Here is a 10,491-nt window from a genome sequence, read left to right on the forward strand (position 1 = left end):
TCCTTCTCCCCAGCGTCACCCAGTCAGGGACACGACCCTCTCCCACTCCGGCCTGCATGACGTTTGCGCTGGGGACGTCTCCCTGTGCTGATCCCTGCCCAGAGTTCCACTCACATCGCTCCACCAGCCGCTCAATCACCGCACCCAGCTCTGACCCGAGCTCTGGCCTCAGCACCGGCCCTTGCCCCGGCCCCACTCTACTCTGCTTCCCTCAGCCCCGGACCCAACCTGTCCCAGCACAGCCGCTGCTCAGTCTCCAGCCCGGCTCCCCGGGTGGCACCTCCGCCCCTCTGGCGCCGGCTGCTCTGGCTCAGGCCCACTTACCTGGGCACCACTCTGCCCAGGCAGCGCCATCTCACATGGAGGACGGGACTCCGGCCTCTTGGCTCCCTCATTGAGCTGCTTCCCTGTCAATCGGGCTGACTTGGAGGGTTGGCCACTCACCATTGACCCTGAGGGCTGTCTGTCTCAGACTCCTGATTTCCTCTCAGCCCACCCCTGGCCTCTGGTCCCAGGAGATGCCAGCCCTTCCCCTACTCAGTGTTGGCGAGGGGCCACAGCCCCCTCACACATGGTTCAGGAAAATCTGGGCCAGGCAGGAAGCACAGCTGATCTCCCAGGCTCTGATCCAAAAGGTGCCCAGCGTCCTGGGCAGGGCCCAGCTGACAGGGCGATGTCGGTCAGGGACAGCATGGAGAGAAAAAGAGACATGGGCTCGCGCAGACCAAACTCCGTCTTAATGAGGAAGAGCCGGGTGGCGTTGCCCAGCAGGTCGGTGATGTAGATGGAGCAGAAGGGGATGGTGATCCAGCAGTACTTTTGCTCCAGCCCCGGCAGGCCCAGCAGAATAAAGGAGGAAGGGCAGAAAGCGCTGGCGTTGGAGAGAGCCAACATGGGGAGAGGCAGTGGGCGTTTTCGGCCACAGGGAATCCCCATCATCTTTCCAGGAAAAGGAAAGAGTTGAAAACAGAGGCACATGGGATACATGAAAGGGCTGCCCGTGACCAGCATGGAATCCTAAACCACCCCTGCAGGACATGCTCTGCTGGGAGTCATGGGAAACAACATGTTTCACAAGGCACAGAGCTGGGCACTGCAACCGACCTGCAGCCTCTCCAGATTCTCCTCCACCTGGAGTCCGTCTCTCTGCTACAGTCATAGCCCTGCAATCAAAGAGTCCCCTCCACTTCCCTGGCGCCTCTGTCCTGCCCCAGCTTCTTCTCTCTCTGACTCATCCAGTCTTGGTGTTTTTAAAGGGCAGAGAAGTCTCTAATGTCTCTTTCACCGTCCTGTAACTGATCTAGGAAGGAGGTTCCCGCACCAGGTCACCAGCCAGCTCTCCATGGAGCTCGGTCTGAGTCAGGGAACCAGGAGAAAACTTTAGGTCCCTTTATCAGTAAAGAGGTGGATAAGTGTCTCCTGCATCTGCTTGGTCCTCACCCCGTAGACAATGAAATTTAGCATGGGGGGCAGCAGGAGGTACATGTTGGCAGTGATGACATGGAAATGCAGAGGCACATTGTGGCCAAACCGGTGCATGAGGGAGGAGAAGAGGATTGGGATATAAAAGGCTAAGATGACACAGAGGTGGGAACCACATGTACCAAAAGTCTTCAGTCGAGTGTCCTTTGTGGGGAGACTGAAGATGGCCCTGAGGATCTGACTATAGGAGAAGATGATAAAAGACACATCTGGGCTGGTCACCAAGAATGTAGTAGCTGCTGAGGTGGATGTTGGCACAGGCCAGCTTCACCAACGCTATGTTCTCGCAGTACGTGTGGGCGATGACGTTGATTCTGCATTAAGGCCAGGAAGGGATAAGGTAGTACAAGCAGCCCACCTGGCAGCAGCACAGCCTGGTTGACCTTGGCCACAACGGCGTTTGTCAGGATGGTGGAATGTCTCAGGGGATCGCAGATGGCCACGTAGCGATCCAAAGCCAGGGCCACGAAGATCCCAGACTCCATCACTGAGAAGCAGTGAATGAAGTACAGCTGGGTGAGGCAGGCACTGAACTCGATCTCCCTGGAATTGAACCAGAAGATGCTCAGCATTTTGGGCAGGACGGTCGTAGACAGGACCAAGTCGATAACATCCAGCATGCAGAGGAAATAGTACATGGGCGCGTGGAGGCTCGTCTCCATCCTCACGATCAGCAGGATGGTGAAGTTCCCCAAGACGGCTATGGTGTACATGGCAAGAAGGGGATGGAAATCCAGATATGTGCTGCCTCCAGCCCAGGAATGCCCAGCAGGATGAAGGAGGAGGGGTTGGTGAAAATGGTTCTGTTGGAATCTGACATGGCGTAGGGGAGAAGGTGTCCGACTCTGAGGCAGAACAGTGTCTTCTGCACGTACTGTGGGTTTCTCTGATTTCATTTGTGTGCCCAGGATCTAGGGTGATGTTCGCAGTGCAAATGCTTGGATGGAGAGACAGTGTTACATGAGGCGCTATTTGCACAATGGGTGGCTGTTCTCAGGGGGAAGCATGTAGCCTTTTATTTTTATTTAAAGTATATTTAGTGATGTTGTATCACAACGTCTCTGGGTTCGGCTCTGCTGGCTGCAGTCTCAAGTTCAACAAAGTTACCACTGCTTTTTTAGATCCCGAGGTCACAGGAACACATGAAGGCCAAGGCAAAGAACACAGACAGTCACAGGAAGAAGGTCTAATATCTTAGATCAATGTTATGAAAGTTACCAAAAAAGTTAGGAATGTCACAGCTCATGAAGCTCCTAGATCGATCCACGCTCCAGTTACAGGTACAGATACCCTCACCTCCTCCTAGCTTGTGTTAGGGTCTGATGGGTTTCTCATGGATTGAACATCAGTAGAGGGATGTTTGCCCTTTCCCGTAGGAAGCACAATTTTCCAGATCTCAGCATCGTCTTTTTATACTGTGATCTGTGACCATACCTACATTCTTCCCAATGTGCACAAAAATGTCAACCCTCTTTCTCCTTATTGGTCTGGTGTCTCCAAAAAACCGAGGTTACTTACCAGTAACTGATGTTCTTCGAGATGTGTTGCTTATGTCCATTCCACTATAGGTGAGGGCACTCCCGACCCTACGGCCCCTCAGTCCCTTCTTTATGTCAATTCCAACAACGGGGACGGAGGTTTGGTGTGGAATGGACATGAACAACACATCTCGAAGAACAACAGTTACTGGTAAGTAACCCTGTTTTCTACTTCGAGTGATTGCTCATGTGCATACCACTATAGGCGATTAACAAGCCATACCTTGGAGGTGGGTAGGAGTTACCGGTGAGCTGTCCTCAGCACCGCTCGGCGAAATCCCGCGTCCTCTCTCGCCTGCTGGACGATGGCATAGTGGGCTGCGAAGGTGTGCACCGATGACCAGGTGGCGGCTTTGCACATGTCCTGCAGGGGCACTCTGTCCAGGAAGGCTGTAGACGAGGCTTGAGCTCTGGTAGAGTGCGCTGTGATGGTTCCCGGAAGCGGCACCTTCGCCTGCTCATAGCAGCACTTGATGCAGGGTGTGATTCACAAGGAGATGCGCTGGGTGGAGACAGGTGATCCTTTCATCCAGTCGGCCACTGCGAAGAAGGGCTGCATCGATTTCTGGAACAGCTTCATCCTCTCGATGTAGTAGGCCAGGGCTCGTCTCACATCCAGCAAATGCCATCTCCACTCCTCCTATGAACCATGGTTTGGGAAAAAACATGGGCTGAAAAATATCTTCGTTATAATGAAATTGGGAAACCACGTTGGGCTGGAAGGCTGGATGCAGCCTCAACTGCACCTTATCCTTATAGAATACAGGGTAAGGGGGCTCTGAGGTCAAGGCCCTAATCTTGGAGACCCTCCTAGCTGAGGTAATGGCCACCAGGAAGGCCATCTTCCATGAAAGGATGAGCAGGGGGCATGAAGCCATGGGCTCGAAGGGGGGCCCCGTGAGTCTTGATAGGACCAGGTTGAGATCCCAGGGAGGCACCAGGTCATGGACCTGTGGATAAAGCCTCTCCACCCCCCTGAGGAACCTGACCGACATGGGATGGGAGAACAGGGATCTCCCTTTTAGTGGCTGATGGAAAGCCGAAAAGGCTGCCAGGTGAACCCTCAGGGAGGCCAACGCCAGACCCTGTAGCTTTAGCTGGAGCAGGTACTCCAAGATCGCTTGAATAGGAGAAAGGCTTGGGGAATACCCCGAGACTCCACCCAGCAGGTAAACCGCCTCCACTTAGCCCAATACACGACCTGTGTTGAAGGTTTTCTGCTGCCCAGCAGGACTTGCTGGATCTGCGCCGAGCAGGCTCTCTCTCTCTCTCTCTCTGTCAGCCATAGAGCCTCCAGGCCGTGAGGTGCAGGGAGTCCAGGTTCGGGTGCAGCAGGTGACCGTGGTCCTGGGAGAGAAGGTCGTGCTGTCTCAGGAGCTCCATGGGCGGGGCAATCGACAGGTCCATCAGCATGCTGAATCAATGCTGTCTCGGCCAGGTGGGGCGATGAGTATCAGAGAACAGGAGCGGTGCTGCTGGGAGCTTTGTGGTACTGAACCCGACTCCGGTGACCGGGTTCCGTGTTCTTTTGAGGGCGACTGGGTTCTGCGCCACGTCGGTGCAGGCAAACTCCTCAGTACCAGGGATTGAGAACTGTCCCCACGCCACGTGGCGAGCCTCGAGTGATGCCGCCTTCTGTGCGCTGCCTCCGGTGTTGGGGACCGACTTCAGTGCCAAGGGGGGGACCAGCTCAATGAGGTAGACTCAGAACGACTGTTAGGGGAGCGTTCTTGCTCTACCCCCAGTGGCCGTCCGGCAGGAGACCTTTCCATCCCTGCCAGGGGTCTTTACTGCCCTTCGGGGGAGCCAACATGGGCTTGCCCCAGGACACCAACCACTTTTCCCTCAATGGAGGGCGGGGGGCGGAGGTGGCGTAGGCAAGGCCATCAGGGCTCTTGCCGGCTGAAAAGCTTCCGGTGTCAACAGCGTCGGCAGGTGCTCTCCCCCACTCCCAGGAGTGGGCACCAGAGAAGACTCAACGGGCTCTGACCGGTGCATCTCCACACTCGACGCTGCCCTTACCGGTGGTGCAGGGGAGTGTCTGCGCTCCATGCGCTGCCGCTTCTTCTTCTTCGGCACCAGGGATGTGCTCTGTACCGAGGACACACTCAGCGCCGAGGTGGATCGGGTCGGCTCGGAGGCCAGGTGGATCACTGCCTCCATTAGCAGGGCTTTCAACTGAATTTCTCAGTCCTTTTGGGTCCTAGGTTTAAAAGCTCTGCAGATTTTACATTTTTCTTTTCTGTGCTCTTCCCCCAAGCATCTAAGGCAGTGGTCATGGGCGTTGCTGAGAGGGAAAGTCTTCCCGCAGGAGGCACATGGCTTAAAGCCAGCTGACCGGGCATAGCCCGGCCACCCTAGGCCCCTCAGGGGCTTCTAATCTATCTAAACTAACACGACTTAACAACAACTTAACTGACTAAGGTATTAAAGAACAAAATTCAAACAATGGGGAATGGTACTTGCAAAGAGCAAGGCTAGTTCCAAGAACCGACATGGGCAGAAAGAAGTAACTGAGGGGGTGCAGGGCCTGCAGCTCCTTATATACCGCAGCATGTGTGCAGGACTCCTGGGGGCGCCAGAGCCGGCCCTATGAGGTCTGCTTAGGGGAAAAAAGTTCTGGGAACTGTGTACGGTGGCGGGCACTCACCTATAGTGGAATGGACATGAGCAATCACTTGAAGAAGAACAAAATGTTTTAATACAGCAAAATGAAAAACTACCATCTCGGAATAGGGAATGCAGGCCTCACCTACAGAATAGGGGACTGTATAATGGGAACCAGCGACCCTGGAAAGGATTTAGGGGTCATAGTGAACAACCAACTCATCATGAGCTCCTAGTGTGATGCTGTGGCAAAAAGAGCTAATGTGATGTATAAATGGGAGTAGTCAGTGCGAGGACGAGAATGATTTTATCTCTATATGTGGCATTGGTGAAACTGATAACAGGAATACTGCGTCCAGTTCTAGTGTCCACATTTGAAAAACGATGTTGAAAAATTGCAGAAAAAAGCCATAAAAATGATCCAAGGGCTTGAGAAAATACCTCACAGAAAGAGATTTAAAGAGCTTAATCTACTTATCTTATTAAAAGGACAATCAAGAGGAGACTTGATTGTGAAAGTACTTTCATGGGGAGAGTTATTGGGGAATAACAGGCTCTTTAATCAAGCAGAGAAGGGCAGAGTAAGACTCTTTGGCTGGAAGCTAAAGCCAGACAAATTCCAATTGAAAATAAGGACCAAATGTTTAACACTGAGGGTGATTCATGGTTGGAATAAACTGAAGGGATGTGGTGGATTCTCCTACGCTTCATGTCTTCACATCAAGACTGGATGCTTCTCTGGAAGATATTCTTGAGGGCTTGTCTACACTGAATACGCTACAGCAGCTCCACTGTAGCACTTCGGTGTAGACACTGCCTACGCCGACTGGAGTGGTTCTCCCATCGGCATTGATAATCCATCTCCCTGAGAGAGATGGTAGATAGATGAATGGAAGAATTCTCCATAAGCCTGATGCTGTCTGCACTGGAGGTTAGGTTCATATAGCTACATCTCTCAGGGGTGTGAATTTCTTTGCTGTTGCGAAGAGAGCAAATTCAATTTTGGGTTGCATTAGCAGAGGCATTGCATGCAAGTCACGAGAGGTGATAGTCCCACTGTAGTAGGCGCTGGTTAGGCCTCACTTGGAATATTGTGTCCAGTTTTGGTCACGAATGTGTGGAAAAGAAGTGGGGAAACTGAGAAGGATCCAGAGACAAGGGACAAAGATTCTCAGATGGATGGAATAGAAGCCATATGAGCAAAGGCTGAAGGAACTCGGTATGTTTAGTATGGAAAAGAGGAGATATAGTGGGGACATGATCACAATCATCAGATATTTGAAAGGCTGCTATAAAAAAAGATGGAGAATACCTGTTCTCTCTTGCTACATAGGGCAGAACAAGAGGAAATGGGTTCAAACTGCAGCGTAGCAGATTTAGATTAAACCTCAGGAAAAACTTGCTACCTGTAAGAACAGCAGGACAATGGAACAGACTGCCCTTGGGAGATCGTGGAAGCTCCTTCACTAGAAGTTTTCGAAAAGAGGCTGGATAGCCTCTTGTCTTGGATGGTTTAGACACAGCAAATCCTGCATCTTGGCGGGGGGTTAGACTAGGTGACGCTTATGGTTCCTTCTATAGAAGCATAGAAGCACAGGGTTAATGTAAAATCCTAGTATAGACCAGGTCTTAGCCAAATGCAATTGGGCTCAATACAAGGGTAATTAGGTGAAATTTAATGGCCTGGGCTATATAGGAGGTCAAAATAGATGATGAAATGGTCCATTCTGGACTTCAACCCCATGACTCCATTAGTAAAGAAAGTAGACCAGGCACTCACATTTACACTTTCTCATAATACACAAACAAGGGAACATTCAATGAAACTGAAAGTCTGAAAATCTAAAATTGATAAAAGAAAATTTTCTTCATTACACTTATTTGGCCTGTGGAACTTCTGGCCACAGTTATTGTTGGGGCAAAGAGCTCAGCTGAATGGGATTCCAACATGCTGTGGCCATTGCAGGCAGCGCTGGTGGCACCCGTTAGTGAAGGCTGTCTGACACTGACACTGACCAGACCGCATTGTCAGTGGCTTACAAGTTTGCCAAACTTGAACTGTTTGGCCTGAACTATCCCATGCTGGGCGTCTGCTTCCGGCTGAGTGATTATTTGAAAGTGTCAGGCAGAAGAGAGTGAAGTAACAAAAAAGTCTTAGGTGAACTTAAACACAAAAAAGAAGCTTACAAGAAGTGGAAGCTTGGTCAGATGACCAGGGAGGAGTAGAGAAATACTGCTTGAATATGCAGGAATTAAATCAGGAAGGTCAAAGCACAATTGGAGTTGCAGCTAGCAAGGGATGTGAAGGGGAACAAGAAGGGTTTCTACAGGTATGTTAGTAAGAAGAAGGAGGTCAGGGAAATTGTGGGCCCCTTACAGAATGGGGAGGCAACCTAGTGACAGAGGATGTGAAAAAAGCTGAGGTACTCAATGCCTTTTTTGCCTCTGTCTTCACAGACAAGGTCAGCTCCCAGACTGCTGCACTGGGCAGCACAGAAGGGGAAGGAGGTGAACATCCTGCAGTGCTGAAGGAACAGGTCCAAGACTATTTAGAAAGATTGGACATACACAAGTCCATGGGGCCAGATGCAATGCACCCAAGGGTGCTGAGGGAGTTGGCTGATGTGATTTCAGAGCCATTGGCTATTATCTTTGAAAGCTTGTGGCAACAGGGGGAGGTCCCTGAGGACAGGAAAAAATCAAATATAGTCCCCATCTTCAAAAAAGGGAGGAAAGAGGATCCAGGGAACTACAGACCGGTCAGTCTCACTTCAATCCCTGGAAAAATCATGGAGCAGGTCGTCAAGGAATCCATTTTAAGGCACTTGGAAGAGAGGAAGGTGATCAGCAACAGTCAACATGGATTCACCAAGGGAAAGTCATGCTGACCAACCTGATTGCTTTCTATGAAGAGGTGACTGGCTCTGTGGATGTGGGGAAAGCAGTGGACATGATATATCTTGACTTTAGCAAAGCTTTTGATACTGTCTCTCACAGTATTCTTATCAACAAGTTAAAGAAGTATGGGTTGGATGAATGGACTATAAAATGGGTAGAGAACTGGCTAGACCATAGGGCTCAACGAGTAGTGATCAATGGCTCCATGTCTAGCTGACAGCCGGTCACAAGCGGAGTTCCCCAGGGGTCGGTCCTGGGGCCGGTTTTATTCAACATCTTCATTAATGTTCTGGAGGATGGGGTAGATTGTACCCTCTGCAAGTTTGCACATGACACTAAGCTAGGGGGAGTGGTAGATACCCTGGAAGGTAGGGATAGGATACATAAGGACCTAAACAAACTGGAGGATTGGGCCAAAAGAAATCTGATGACGTTCAACAAGGACAAGTGCAGAGTCCTCCACTTAGTACAGAAGAATCCCATGCACAGCTACAGACTGGGGTCCGACGAGCTAGGCAGCAGTTCTGCAGAAAAGGACCTGGGGGTAACAGTGGATAAAAAGCTGGATATGAGTCAGCAGTGTGCCCTGGTTGCCAAGAAGGCTAATAGCATATTGGGCTGCATTAGGAGGAGCATTGCCAGCAGATCGCGGGAAGTGATTATTCCCCTCTATTCGGCATTGGTGAGGCTGCATTTTGAATATTGTGTCCAATTTTGGGCCCCCACTACAAAAAGGATGTGGACAAGTTGGAGAGAGTCAGCGGATTAGCTGAGCAATGAAGGCACCCAGGCTAGGTTTATTGCGTGCAGCACAATAAGAAGTGACCTACAGAGTATCTTAGGGTCAGTTTCATATAGGTGACGTTACAATGGCTACGGCCCAACGGCGAAACTTTCCGTTATTCCCTAGACCGGACAATATTATTCCCTCTGACACCCTCTTTTATACATTGTTTCATACAATTTCGTTCTGCCGTCTTTGACATAGGTAGTTGCCACCTTCTTGACATAGTCTAATACCACCTTTTTCCGTTGATTGGCTTATTTGGGCAAAACAACTCCATTTATCACTTTTTAGTCATTTCTCTTCATCAAAGTGTCATTTTAGGGAGTTAGTATCTTGGTACCTCCTATACCTACTACATATTTTAGTAATATTTTGGCAATCTTGCAGTATCAGCACTTTCCTGTGCCAATTTCAGTTAACTTGAGTGACCCCTTATACTCCTGTTCACTCGGCTTTTTCCATTTAGGCCTTAGCTTGTTTTACAGGCCTTAAGCTCTCACTTCTTACTACATTCCCCCGCTTTTTGTCTTTTTATGGGGAGGATGTTTACCCATTGTCCCGGAAAAGCATAATGCATGGACTTAAAGGTAATCCAATGGGCTAAACTCTGTTATGTGGTCACCTCTTTTGTTGCTATCCATACATTCATGCCCCCATCTGTCACTTAGTCTGCACATTCCCTCGTACGACTGATAGACAGATTTTATTCCCAGTTGTTTTTGGTCTCTTATGGTGGGCCTGGGAATGTTAGGTCCGAGACCATTTTTATTTAGTGCGGTTCAGTGGTTCACGCTGTTGTTATAGTGCTGATACTTTGTATTATAAAATATACCTCTAATAGATATATTGAATGCTATAATATATGTGAATATATAAGATATACGATATATGTGATAATATATGATTATGAACCTTATTACATTTGATATGGCAATGTTGCTATGGCAGTGTTGATAGCGTGTTCCATACCTCTTTCCACATGATTTTGGAGGATGGCTCTTCTTGTTTGGTGTTGCATATAGCAACACATGCCCATCAAAGCAATCACTGTTAATCCCTGTATTACTAGCAATAATACACTGAGTGTTCTAACTATTGGGTGTAGGGTAATGTCTTTTGGGATTGCTCACCAAGGTGTCTGTAATGTGTTCCGTACACTATCTATCTCATCCATCTGTT

At 49.7% G+C, this 10,491-nt stretch overlaps 1 pseudogene; it reads right to left on the reverse strand.

Annotated features, from left to right (window-relative positions):
* Nucleotides 1-1,380: 1,380 nt before the first annotated feature.
* Nucleotides 1,381-2,302, reverse strand: LOC137144223 (olfactory receptor 52M1-like; annotated as a pseudogene).
* Nucleotides 2,303-10,491: the final 8,189 nt, after the last annotated feature.

Source organism: Emydura macquarii, unplaced genomic scaffold (assembly GCF_026122565.2).
Source record: "Emydura macquarii macquarii isolate MOO-44397 ecotype Brisbane River unplaced genomic scaffold, CSIRO-AGI_Emac_v2 contig_3411, whole genome shotgun sequence".
NCBI lineage: Eukaryota > Metazoa > Chordata > Testudines > Chelidae > Emydura > Emydura macquarii.